Here is a 12703-nt window from a genome sequence, read left to right on the forward strand (position 1 = left end):
GGGACTGCCCAGCCTAGAAAATCTGTGCCTTTGTGCTGGATGCCCTCTTCGGGAAACATGGGGAGGGTACCTGACACCACAGATGACTTTGTGGCCCCTTGCACCCCCAAGGCAGCCTCATGCCTGGAACCTCCTACCCTGGGTTCATGGGTACCCACACAACACAGTGTCTTCCCCGAGGATTGGGGCACCCGGCCTCAGACCAGCTTTGAGGAAATAGGAGCGTTGCTAGCATGCGGCAAAGGCAGCCTTTCCCCTCCCACTGTGCCTGCCAGACTCTGTCCTTATGTCCTCCCCATGCTGTCCAGACTATGGTTGGAGAGTTGGGAGAAGGGCAGTGGGGAAATTGCAGAGAAGGAGGTACGTGAACGCTGAGCAGGATCCGTGGCAATACTGGCTCACTGCTCTCCAGTTCTTGCGAAGAGCCCTTGGGAAGTCACCCCGTCCAAGCCCCTGCCTACAAGTAGACCTCAGGGAACCTGCCTGCCTTTGGAGGAAAAAAACCCACTGCTCACTTTGCTTCTCTGCAGCTTTGCCCTGACTTCCTCGGGGACCCCAGGCCCCAGTTTCCCTATCTAGACAAAGAGGGAGAGGACCATCTGTGTGGTATCACCCTGAGGGGTGATAGGTGCCATAGCATGCCACAGTGGGGCTGAGGGTAGCTCCTGGAGCATGAGCCTTGATGTGGAGGGCCACCCCTTCCCCTGCCAAGGCCTCACCAACAGTTCTCCTCTCCACCCTCCAAGGCACCATCCTCCCTCAGTCCTGCCTTGCACCAGCCTCCAAGAAGGGTGCTGTTTCCTCCATATCCTCACTAACATTATGATCAACAGCCCAAGAGATGGCAAAGTCCTCACACCTAGAAGTCCCTGTCCTGGGGGTGGAGTGCAGGGTGCACGTCCTGTGTCCAGTCTCCCAGGGCTGGGACTGATGCTAGCTGTGCAATCGTCACTCTGGGTGGGCGACTCTTGGAATGAGCTGCTTCCACCAGGGCCACATTCAGTTTGCTCGAAATAGAGACAGAGGGCTTCTTGACTTTGCATATGATTTGCATAATGTCATAGACACACAGTCTATTTTCAGGCAGTTTTCAGGTTAAAGTGTTGTCACTGCTGCCCTGCAGGGTGTCATGTCTGGATGAGTCTCTTCTCTGTTCTTTCTCACCCACCCACTCTTACTGACCTACATCCCCAGCTGCAGGAGCGAATGGTGAGGCAGGGGGAGAGTGGGGTTGTCCAGGGAGACACATGGGCAGGGAAATAAAGGGAATTTCCTTATTACCAGCATCACCAGAAACAGAATCTGGTTGCTCAAGGGCAACTAATAGGCAGAGGGTAAGGAACAGGAAGCCAGGTAACCCATCTTCTGTTCTGCACAAACCCTTCCCACCTCTCCTACCAGGAGAACAGCCAGTTCCTGTTTCTCTATTCAGTCTTCTGCTGGTTTGAAGAAAGATGTCTAGATAGATAAACCTGTTTCTTTCAGCCACCCATAAAGCCTTGCTTGGCCCAGACATCCCTCATGGGCATTTATTTTCAATGCTAAGATTAGATCTTCACCTCTTGGGAAATCTGACCTGCAGTCTGTTCCTCTCCTGGGAGCCTTATCTGAAAGATAAGGATCCTAGTCTCATGATCAATATTTTTGGAGCACCTGGCACACAGTAGGAGGTCGGTCAGTGCTGCAGTCCCCTCCTCTTCTTCATCTAGAGGTCTGTACCAAGTACCTCATTGTCCCACACCTGGATGCTCGACACACACACCAGCCTCTGAAGGCTCAGATGCAGAAACAGACTTACAAGAGCCAGTTGATGTAACTGTCACTAAGTTATCTGCGACCTTGGCCAGTTGCTTGGCCTCTTCATCTGGAAAGGAGGGGGACTGGTGATTGGTGGAGACGAGGGGCAAAGACAATTCCCATATTATAGTTTGAGCTGTTTGGCGACCTTCCTTGATCACAGACGGTCGGGGCTGGAGCCCCACCCAGGGCTCCCTCCTGTAGACCCTCTGGCTTTGGGGCATGTCTGGTGTGCTGTCTTCCTGTGTATATCAAAGGATCCACCAGATGCCAAGGCAAGGAGCCTGAGAACCTTATTGGGTCCTGGGAAAGGAGAGACCACTCAGTCTGGCTGCCTAGCCACCACGCACTACCCAGAATTCCCTGTCCTATGTCCAGCCCCCAGGACCTGCCTCATCCCCTCAGGCAGGCGTTTCCTGTTGATAAGAAGCTTAGTCACAAACACTGATAAAGACATGAAAAAAGGAAATCGACAGGCTTGGGTATAATGGGCATTTTGTCTGCCTTTTCTACCCCTCTTCCTTCTCCCAGCACTGCCCACTCCACACCCCCACCTCATACTGCTTCCCAGAACTGAAGAGAAAGCATTCCCCTACCTCCACGTGGGCCCTATTTTATAGTCTCCAGGAATCTGGCCTGAAGGCTTACACAGGTCTCAGAAGGGGGGCCCAGCGTGGCCTGGGTCGGGATGGGAGCCCTGAGGCAGGAAGCACTGGGTGCTGGGAGGCCTCAGGCCAGGGAAATGGGCAGCAGCACCTAGAGGAAGGACAGTCCAGCACAGGTCTCATCGAGGACCGTCCTCTTCCCTCCTCCTCTCCTCCCAGAGGCTTGGATCCAAGTGGTGGTTAGGTGGCTAGATAGTCTATAATTAGTGCGTTTTCCATAATTTTAGTCTCAAGCTTGTTGCTGGAAAATCTCATTAATTTTGAGTCTACTAATTTGGAATCTATGATCCTTCAGGCCAAGAGGCTGAACTGATGTTTAGAAAAATAAAGAACGCAAACAAGTTTTTGAGGCAGGCCCTACCACCCTTCTTGGGTTCTGATTTGTAAGTTCAGCTTGACAAAGGTAGTTGTCCTAAAGCACTGGGCCTGCAGTTGAGATAACCTGCCACCAGGTGGGTGATGAGACTTTGCCTGCCACTGGTGTTTTAAGTAGTCATTGCTCACGGACAGATGTTGTAAAGATTTTATATTCAATGACTCTTTGCCCCTCCTCTCCAGAGATGCAACTCCTTAAGAAAACAGTAAGGCAAACATAGAAAAAAGTGGCATAGATGGTTCTAAGTGGCCAGTGTTTAAAAGAAAACCAACAGCCAGCATATACAACTTGGAGATTTTCTTGATTTAACTGTTTTCCAGTCCTGGTTGCTACCCAACTAGGGCCTTATCCTGGCTTCAGGCCCTCATATCTCTATTGCATTTTTGACACTTGATGGAAGGAGCAGAGGAGTAAAGAGCAAAGAGTTTTATCCAAGTCAAAATTCTAGCTGTTGTAGCCGGGCCCAGTGGCTCACTCCTGTAATCCCAGCACTTTGGGAGGCTAAGGCGGGCAGGTCACTCGAGGCCAGGAGTTTGAGACCAGCCTGGCCAACATGGTGAAACCTCATGTCTACTAAAGATATAAAAAATTAGCTGGGTGTGGTGGTGGGCACTTGTCATCCCAGCTACTCTGGAGGCTGGGGCGGGAGAATCGCTTGAACCCGGGAGGCGGAGGTTGCAGTGAGCTGAGATCATGCCACTGTACTCTAGCCTGGGAGACAGGGTGAGATGCTGTCTCAAAAAAACAAAACAAAACAAAAACAAAATTCCAGCTGTTTTGTTGGATTTTACTTACTTATTTATTTTGAGGTGGGTCCTGCTATATCACCTAGGCTGGTCACAGACTCCTAGGCTCAAGCAATCCTCCTCAGACAGCCTCCTGGGTAGCTGAGACTACAGGTGCATGTCACCATCCTGGCTAATTTTTTTTACTTTTAATTTTTTTTAGAGATAGAAGTCTTACTCAGATGTTGCTCAGACTGGCCTCAAACTCCCAGCCTCCACTCATCCTCCCACTTGGGCCTCCTGAGTAGCTGGGATTACAGGTGCAAGCTACCACACCTAGCCCACCTGTTGTTTTAGTAATTCAACAAATTTATACTAAATTTATATGGAAGAGTATAAGTTCATGAATAGCTAAGTCAATTTTCTTTATTTTAAGTTATTTTCTGACTGTTATTCATTCACATGATTCAAAAGCCAATGCATCTACATTGGAGTAGTGTGGGAACAAAAAAAATAAAATAAAGAACTAAAGGCCAGGTGTGGTAGCTCACGCCTATAATCCCAGCCCTTTGGGATTGGGAGGCCGAGGTGTTTGAGTCCAACCTGGGCAACAAAGAAAGAATGAGTGTCTACAGAAAATTAAAACAGTGTATTATTCCACTCTTTGAATGTACCAGTCCCCTATTTTTGGAAGTTTTGTTTTTTTCCAGTTTGGGGCCATTACAACCAAGGCTGCAGTGAATAAACTTGTGTATATATCACTTTTCTTTATTCAAGTATTTCTATAAGATACATTCTAAAAAGTGGAATTCCTGGGTGAAAGTATATGTGAATTTGGCCAAGTCAGTTGTAAAGAAGTGCAAAGGGGGAGACTTACCCCAGAAGACAATAAGACAAGTCACAGAAACATAGAATAGTACCAGACAAGTAGACAAATAGACAAGTAGAACATAATAAAGAACCCAGGAACAGGCCAGGCACGGTGGCTCACGCCTGTAATCCTAGCACTTTAAGAGGCACGGTGGCTCACACCTGTAATCCCAGCACTTTGGGAGGCCAAGGCAGGCAGATCACCTGAGGTCAGGAGTTTGAGACCAGCCTGGTCAACATGGTGAAACCCCGTCTCTACTGAAAATTTAAAAATTAGCCAGGCATGGTGGCACATACCTGTAATCCTAGCTACTCAGGAGGCTAAGGCACAAGAATTGTCTGAACCTGGGAGACAGAGGTTGCAGAGAGCTGAGATCACACCATTGTACTCCAGCCTGGGCTATGGAGTGAGACCCTGTCTCAAAAAAAAAAAAAAAAAAAAAAGTGAAGATGATGGCTAAAAAATACAGGGTTTTGTGAGGGGTGATGAAAATGTTCTAAAATGGACTGTGATAATGGTTTTACAGTTCTGTTAATATACTGAAAATCATTGAATTATGTGCTTTAAATGGATGAATTGTATGGTATGTACATTATATCTCAATAAAGCTGTTAAAATGTGAGTGAAGAAAGGCTGGATTGTTTAGATAGTGTTGGAAATACTGGATCACTGTTCACATAGAAAATGCAGTTGGGACTCTCCCTTACATCGTCTACAAAGATGGACTCCACATGGATTAAGGACCAAAGTGTAAAAGGCCACACTGTAAGGCTAGTAAAAGAAAATGTAAGAGAACACCCATGTGACCTAGGGTTGGGGAAAGACTTAAAGAAGACCCTTGGCTGGGCGCGGTGGCTCACGCCTGTAATCCCAGCACTTTGGGAGGCCAAGGCGGGTGGATCATGAGGTCAGGAGATGGAGACCATCCTGGCTAACACAGGGAAACCTCATCTCTACTAAAAATACAAAAAATTAACTGGGTGTGGTGGCGGGCGCCTGTAGTCCCAGCTACTCGGGAGGCTGAGGCAGGAGATTGGCTTGAACCTGGGAGGCAGAGGTTGCAGTGAGCCGAGATGGCGCCACTGCACTCCAGCCTGGGAGACACAGCGGGACTCTGTCTCAAAAAAAAAAAAGACCCTTGAAGTGCAAACTGTAAAACAAAATATGAATATTACTATATCAGTTCACTCTTCAATTATACACTATACATATATTTAACATTGAAAAATTAATAAAACTCATAGATAGATGGTAGACTGGAAGGAGATATTTACAGTCCTTAAAACTGTTGAGGCATTAATATCTACAATATATAAAAAAACTCCTGCAAATCAGTAAGACCCAAGAGAAAAACGGGCGAAAGACATGCAGGGTTAATTTACAAAAGAGGAAGCCCAAATGGCTAACTAGTATAGAAAGGAATGTTCAAACTCGCTAGTAATCAGAGAAATGTACATATAAATGACATACCAACTAACATCCATCAAAATGGCAAAATGAGAAAAGTGGATAACGCTAAGAGTTGTCAAGGGTGTGGGGGAATAAGAACTCTTGTGCAGTTCTTGTAGAAGTATAAACTGGCATAGACTTTTTAGCATTACTTAGTAAAAATGGTATTCCTATGCCATTTGACCTCATGATACCATTCCTGGGTATACAGTAGACCCTTGAACAACACAAGTTTGAACTACATGCATCCACTTACATGCAGATTTCCATCCTCCTTTGCCACTACTGAGACAGCAAGACTAACCCCTTCTCCTCTTCTTTCTTCTCAGCTTACTCAACATGAAGACAAGGATGAAGATTATTATAATCCACTTCCACTTACTGGATAGTAAATATATTTTCTCTTCTGGCCAGGCGTGGTGGCTCATGACTGTAATCCCAGTGCTTTGGGAGGCCGAGGCGGGTGGATTGCTTGAGGTCAGGAGTTCGAGACCAGTCTGGCCAACATGGTGAAAACCCGTCTCTACTAAAAATACAAAAAAAATTAGCCAGGCGTGGTGGCATGTGCCTGTAATCCTGGCTACTCGGGAAGCTGAGGCAGGGGAATTGCTTGAACCAGGGAAGTGGAGGTTGCAATTAGCCGAGATTGTGCCACTGCACTCCAGCCTGGGTGACAGAGCAAGACTCCATCTCAAAAAAAAAAAAAAAAATATATATATATATATATATATATTCTCTTCCTTATGATTTTCTTAACATTTTGTTTTCTCCAGTTTAAGAATACAGTACATAATGCATATAACATACATATGTGTTAATTGACTGTTCGTTATCAGTAAGACTTCCAGCCAACAATAGACTATTATTAGTTAAATTGTGGGGGAGTCAAAAGTCATACACAGATTTTTGATCACATGGGAGATCAGCACCCCAAACCTCACCTTGTTCAAGGGTCAACCATATATCTCCTAGAAATTCTCATACAAGTCCACAAGTAGAGACACATGAGGAAGTTCAACACACTGTTGCTTGTGGTAGCAGGGAACTGGAACCAACCTTGGTGTCCATCCCCAGGGGAACAGAGAAGCAAAATGTTTAGAATACGATGTCATCCACTGGAAACAATTAACCAGACATATATGCAGCAACATAGATAGACCTTAAAAACATGGAATTGATTGGCAAATAAAGAGAATGAGGGTTATAACACAATGCCTTTTATATAAGTTTAGGATGCATACATATTCAAAACAACATTATATCCTTAGCAAGGATATGCATACATTTTAGGACATGGAGCAAGCTCACTAGAGTGCCTGGGGATGAGGGAAGCAAGATAGATGGAGATGGAAAGGGGGATTGGAGAAGGAGCTGGAAAATAAAATCTAAGAGAGGCCTTGCTACCTTGCACAGGATAAGGATGATAACATGTTACCCCACGATTAACCTGAAGACCATAGAGGGAGAAGGAAAAAAAAAAAAGAATTAACAACTGCAGAGCCCGAGATCCTGGGCATGAAACATAACAGAACCTCCAGGGACTCAGTTTCCTCCTATTCAGAATGGGGATAATATGTAAGGTGGTTGTGAGGACTGTGATCATGTTGGGCAAGAGGCCTGGCCAGAATTGTTGTTCAATAATAAAAATAATGCTGATGATAGTACTCTATCCTTGCCGATAGTGTTCGCAGGTTCAGTTCTGCAGAGCTGCAGACCAGCTTGGTGTCAACACCTCTTGGTTTGCTCCCCAGCTCCTGGCTCTCTTATCTCCCTGGCCTCCTCATCTGGGCTGCAGCTAAATAGGAGAGATTTGCAAGGCAAGGTGAAAAGGTGAAAACCTGTGATTACATATATGTATATTTCTATGTTTATATTTATTTATTTCAATTAGAAAAAGGCTCTTCATCCTGTATTCACTGGCTGCTCCCTTTGGATCAATACTTTAGTTAGGTCTTTAGAGAAATGAAATTTATATTCATGCCCCGCTGTTCCCTTAGTAACAATCTCCGGCAATCAGATCTGCTCTCTGGTGGAAATGGCCTTTGGAAAGCGCTTATGCAGTGTGCAGTTGCACAATCTTACCTTTGCCAGAAACTGTTTTCTGATGTAGCCAGTATCTTTTCCAGAAAAAAAAATTAACTACATTTAAGCAGACTTAACAAGGTCTTAAAATAGATATAAAGTGGTTTCACCCCACAAGGGGAATTCTTAAAATACTAAAGTACTGTTTTTAAGCATAGTCAAGTACTTCAGAAACACTCATTTACATTGCAAACAATTTCTATGCTAATTACAAATGATTCTTTCCCAACCACTAGGTAATATTTTGTGTTACTGTATGTACCTGAAACGAATAATATTACTTCTCTTTCTTCTTCTTTTATTTTTTTGATCAATATTCATTATTCAAACTGGTATTTCCACAATTCTTCCAGATTTGCACTTTTATTGTATTTCAGGTGTGAATTTGAGAATCTAATCCCCATAGTATTGAGGTAAAACCACAAAAACAGATTTATCACAATCACTCCTCTAAAAAGAGACTTATTGGAGAATCAGAGAGTCTCAACCCTCTTTGTGGCTCTCAGATCCTCCAATAAGTCTCTTTCAAACATTCTATACTTCTCCAACAACTGAAACTCCCCATGCTGACTTTGCTTCTTTATGAAGAAAATGGAAGCCCTAGGCTGGGCGCGGTAGCTCACACCTGTAATCCCAGCACTTTGGGAGGCTGAGGCAGGCGGGTCACCTGAGGCCAGGAGTTCAAGACCAGCCTGGACAACATTGTGAAACCCTGTCTCTACTAAAAATAGAAAAATTAGCCAGGTGTGGTGGCGGGTGCCTATAATCCTAGCTACTTGGGAGGCTGAGGCATGAGAATCGCTTGAACCCGGGAGGTGGAGGCTGCAGTGAGCCGAGATCGTGCCATTGCACTCCAGCCTGGGTGACAGAGCAAGACTCCACCAGAAAAGAAAAAAAGAAAAGAGAAGAGAAGCCCTAAGATGCCCTCAATGGCAGACACCAAACTTATGAACTCATCTGCGTCTCTATTGCTTCCTCCTTCTACCTTTCCAGCCCCTTACCTTTCCAGCCCCCCACCTTTCCAGCCCCCCTTTCAAGTTCCTCACCCTTTTTTTTTTTTTTTTTTTTTTTTTTTTTTGAGATGGAGTTTCGCTCTTATTGCCCAGGCTAGAGTGCAATGGTGCAATCTCAGCTCACTGCAACCTCTGCCCCCCAGGTTCAAGCAATTCTCCTACCTCAGCCTCCCGAGTAGCTGGGATTACAGGCATGTGCCACCACACCTGGCTAATTTTGTATTTTTTTAGTAGAGCTGGCGTTTCTCCATGTTGGTCAGGCTGGTCTTGAACTCCTGACCTCAGGTGATCCACCCATGTTGGCCTCCCAAAGTGCTGGGATTACAGGCGTGAGCCACCATGCCCAGCCTCAGTTTCTTCACTCTTAATGACCTTTCACTCTTCTGAATGAATTCTCAACTTACTCTTCTCCATCAGGTCCTTCCCACAAGGCATCAATTGGCTGCCAAGAGAAACCCTCAAGTCCACACCCCTCCAGCCACTCTAGACTCCCTCCTCCTCCCCTTCTTGCTCACATTTATTGGAAAAGCCAGCTTCTCATCTCCCACTCACTCCTTAGCCCACGCCCCCTGACTTTGCCATGGAAACGGATCATTTGGAGGTCACCACTGGTCTTGTTGCTAAATCCAGTGGACCCTCCCAGTCATTCCTTATTCCAGTGACCACTCTGCCTCTTGGTTTTCCTACCCTACTCAGCTCATCTCCCTCCTACCTCTCTGCAGGATTCCTCAGATTTCTTTGTAGGTTTCTCTTTGCTTCTCCTTTAAATGCTGGTGTTCCTAGGGCCCAGGTCCTCTGCTCCCTCTGCTTACATCTCCTGGGTGAGCACATCATGCCTTACCTTTAGTGCTCATTGATCACTTTGAGATCTGTGTCTGCAGCTCATGCCTCCCTCCTGAGCTCCAGACCTCAAGGCCCAGCTCCTTCTGGATGGCTCCTTGGATGGCTCCCAGGCCTCTCAAACTCATCATGTCTGAAACAGAACTCCCCAAACCTGCTCTGTCCTCAATATTCCGAGACTCGTATAACTAGCCAATAAACACATGAGATTTGTTAGGGCTTCCTTCTCTCTTATCACCAAAGGCCCCATCCCCAGTCAATCAATGAACACAAAGTCTTGTCCATCCTACCTTCTGTTATATCTTAACTCTGTCCACCTCTCTTCATCCTTACCCTGGTCCTAGCTACCATCATTCTCACCTAGGGTGGGGGGACCTCCTTCTGGTTTCCTGCATCCATCCTGACCCCTCCAGTCCGTCTTTCACACTGTAGCTGGAGAAGTTCCTCTAAAATACACATTGTTGGCCAGGCGTGGTGGCTCACGCCTGCAATCCCAGAATTTTGGGAGCCTGAGGCAGGTGGATTGCCTGAGCTCAGGAGTTCGAGACCAGCCTGAGCAACATGGTGAAACCCCATCTCTACTAAAATACAAAAAATTAGATGGGCATGGTGGTGCATGCCTGAGGTCCCAGCTACTCAGGAGGCCGAGGCATGAGAATTGCTTGAACCAGGGAGGCAGAGGTTGAAGTGAGACAAGATCGTGCCACTGCACTCCAGCCTGGACAACAGAGTGAGACTCTGTCTCCAAAATAAATAAAATAAAATAAAATAAAATAAAATGCAAAATGTTATTCCATAATGCTCTCTGCTGAGTGTCACTGCCTTCGGGTTAAAGTGCAAACTCCTTATTAATAGGCCCTTATTGCTCGATCTGACCTGGCCTACAGCTCTGGCCACATCTCCCTGCATAGTCCTCCTCTCTCTTCATGTCCCTTTCAGTTCCTTAGACCTACAGTTCCTTTTTGCTATCAGGCCTCTACACATACTATCCCCTGTTGGACATTCTTAGCCTGGCCAACTTGCATTTATCAGCACGTGTGGGTGGTGTGATGGAGTGGACTGTGGAGAGAGGCAGGCATGGGTTTGAATTCTAGCTCTGTTCTTTTCAAGCTGTAAAAACTTAAGGATGTCAACCAACCTCTCGGAGCCTCAGAGTCCTCATCTGCAGATAGAGGCATCATAATATTCACCACGTCTCCATATGTTGATTTCTCTTTTCAATTATCTGACCCATCTCCACCCACCCACTCTCACCTGCTTTTTCTGGGAACTGACCCTTCTTCCCTATGCACACAGAGACCATGGTGGTTCCTGGCTGCCATGTTAGTCCAAAAGGACGCAGCCCACTCCCCACAGATGATTGGGCCAGAGGTTGGCACCATTAGCTGCTACATTCCCAATTAGGAATTGGAACCCAGAGAGAGTCACACTGGACTCTTTTCTCATACGGCTAGACTGTCTGTAGACCCAATGGCTCTATATCAGTAGCCATATGTTCCCGTGTGGCTGGGAAGCAGAAAAAGCTGGTCTGCATAAGAGTCTATGGAAGCCAATGCACAAAGGAAGCAAAGGCCCAGAGAGGAAGAGAGGGTGGAAACAGAGAAAGGGTCTTGTACATTTAATGTCCTGGTTTCATTGACCGATTGAGGCCAGCTGCCCTGAGCCTGTAAGAAATTCGCACCCGGCCGGGCGCGGTGGCTCAAGCCTGTAATCCCAGCACTTTGGGAGGCCGAGACGGGCGGATCACGAGGTCAGGAGATCGAGACCATCCTGGCTAACACGGTGAAACCCCGTCTCTACTAAAAAATACAAAAAACTAGCCGCGCGAGGTGGCGGGCGCCTGTAGTCCCAGCTACTCGGGAGGCTGAGGCAGGAGAATGGTCTAAACCCGGGAGGCGGAGCTTGCAGTGAGCTGAGATCCGGCCACTGCACCCCAGCCTGGGCGACAGAGCAAGACTCTGTCTCAAAAAAAAAAAAAAAAAAAGAAATTCGCACCCTTAAACCAAAAAAAAAAAATCTCCTTAAGGCCAGGTGTGGTGGCTCACTCCTGTAATCCCAGCACTTTGGGAGTTCAGAGACTGGCTAATCACTTGAGCCCAGCAGTTCAAGACCAGCCTGGGCAACATGGGAAACCCTGTCTCTACAAAAAATACAAAAAAGTAGCCAGGCGCAGTGGCTGATGCCTATAATCCCAGCACTTTGGGAGGTTCAGGTGGATGGATCACGAGGTCAGGAGTTCGAGACCAGCCTGACCAACATGGTGAAACCCCATCTCTACTAAAAATACAAAAATTAGCCAGGTGTGGTGGTGGGCGCCTGTAATCCCAGCTACTCAGGAGGCTGAGACAGGAGAATCTCTTGAACCCAGGAGACAGAGGTTGCAGTGAGCCCAGATGGTGCCACTGCACTCCAGCCTGGGCGACAGAGTGAGACTCCATCTCAAATAATAATAATACTAAAATAAAAATAAAAATAATTAGGAGGGTGTGGTGGAGCGTGGCTATAGTTCCAGATATCTGGAACTGAAGTGGGAGCCCAGGAGGCAGAGGTTGCAGCGAGCCAAGATCGCACCACTGCACTCTGCATCCAGCATGGGTAACAGAGTAAGACCCTGTATCAAAAAAAAAAAAAAAAAAAAAAAAAAACCCTTAAAATAGCTAGCATGGATTTTTATTACATGAAACCAACAAAGTCCTAATTTACCTATTTTGTGAAACAATTATTGTGAAAATTAGAAATGAGATATGTACACATATAGTAGATTTCAATAAAAATATTAGTCTTAATATGTACTCAATGCATGAATGAGGCAAGGACTGAGGGAGGGATGTTGGAACTCTCTGCACCCATTTCTTTACAATAGTTTCAGAAACAGGGGCAGGGGC

Source organism: Macaca fascicularis, chromosome 11 (genome assembly GCF_037993035.2).
Source record: "Macaca fascicularis isolate 582-1 chromosome 11, T2T-MFA8v1.1".
NCBI lineage: Eukaryota > Metazoa > Chordata > Mammalia > Primates > Cercopithecidae > Macaca > Macaca fascicularis.